We start from the raw sequence: 1,791 nt of genomic DNA, 5'->3' as shown, positions 1-1,791 counted from the left end.
CCCACTGAATTATAGAACTTTTGTAGAATCAAGTCATGGATATGGTCAAACCACACTTACTAGATTCTTCCAACTAGCTAAAATTCTTGTGGGACAAGATCCACATCATACTACGCCTTGAGTTAGCTTTGGCTAAATCGCCCAAGACTTAGTATTATCGGTAGATAACGAATTTATCAATTACATCTCTATGCAACTCTTGTTTATAGGATCAAAAATCTCATTTACATTAAAACTTGAGTTAGCTTTGGCTAAATCGCCCAAGATTTAGTATAAATGTGATTTTTGTCCTATCGCCCAACTGTTGAAAAATGCATATAGTTAAAAACCTGATCAAATTGAGTTAACTAGTTGTACTCAATCTAATTGAGTTTGTACTCACCCAAGCCTTGATAGGCTGGACCAAGATTGTCCCTCCGCACCCTACCAAGATAATATATGTTGCTCTGCTTTGGCAGATTCAACAACAACAAATGATCGAGGTAGTGATGGGTATCAAGACTTGGTAGGTATATCGAGTTGACTTGATTAAAATCTAATCTAAACGTGGATTCGTATCTTATACGCATCATGGCACTAATTAATTACTCTACATTATCATGCATCACATACACAAGCAATTAATTAAATTTTGATTAGATCATGGCCCTACTACGATCTTCTCAAGCCAATGAGAAGATCGGATGATCAACCTAGGGTCAACAGCTTCTTCAAGCTTCTCCCTTTGACCACCATGTGTTGCTCGTACCCTCCTCGTCGTTCCTTCTCGAGTGGACCTTCCACCGCTCCATTTTTTTGTACATTATGGATATGAAACTCGAGTTACATTCGAGTCTAAAAATCTATTTACAACAGGAAATAAAAATGAGGGAGGTACGACATGCAGGTCGCATAATATATACAACACGCACATCACACAAAATGACGCGCAGGCCATATTATGAATTACAACACAGAATTGCCAATCATATTGGGTATTTTGGGCCATGACCATCACAAAATCATACATAATTCTAAATTATGTATTATATATAAATTTCTGTAATTTTACTACTATTTTTACAATTTTCTGAGTTACAATTTCCCGGCGGTCCCGTTTAGCGATTTTCGAGCGCGATCGCAGGACAATGCCCCTTGCGGGGTTAGGGGCAGTACCCCTTCTCGTGAAATGAGTCTCACGAGTGTCCTAATACGATCTTACAGCAGCTTAAGCCGCTGTCCCAAAACAATTTGGGCGGGACCTAGCCGTTTCGGAAAGTTTTTCTCGGTAGTCGAAGCCTACAAGTGTCCTAGCACTTGTTTCTTCGCCTTTACGAGAAAAATACCCATAAAATATATAAAAATAGTAAAGTTATAGAAACTTACAGATCTGATATTTTTCATAAAAATACAAATGAAACATGTACACGCTTCGCACGTGTCTCTAATACCACTGTTGGGACTTTCGGGCCGCAAAAACCGATTTTTGCGTTGCGGAAACCCCGAAGTCTTGCCACGGATCCGTGCGAAGATATATAAAAATTTACATGTACATGTTTCCTATCCTAGATCTACACAAGATCTACAAGAAAGTGAGTATACCTTTGAAGCGAAGCCCTTCGCAAATCCCGCTCATCCAAGGTCCGTCGGATCTCAAGTGTGTTCAAGTGTACACACCTCTAGAAGTATCCACACGAACAAGAGATGGAGAGGAAACTTTAGAGTGTGCTAGCACCCCAAGGAGTCTCGGCAAGGATGAGAGGGAGAGCAAGAAAGAAGAGAGGAGGAAGAAGATGATGCCTTGAATGCACA

This window comes from Zingiber officinale, chromosome 11B (genome assembly GCF_018446385.1).
Source record: "Zingiber officinale cultivar Zhangliang chromosome 11B, Zo_v1.1, whole genome shotgun sequence".
Classification (NCBI taxonomy): Eukaryota; Viridiplantae; Streptophyta; class Magnoliopsida; order Zingiberales; family Zingiberaceae; genus Zingiber; species Zingiber officinale.
Note: the sequence above shows the minus strand (reverse complement) of the source record.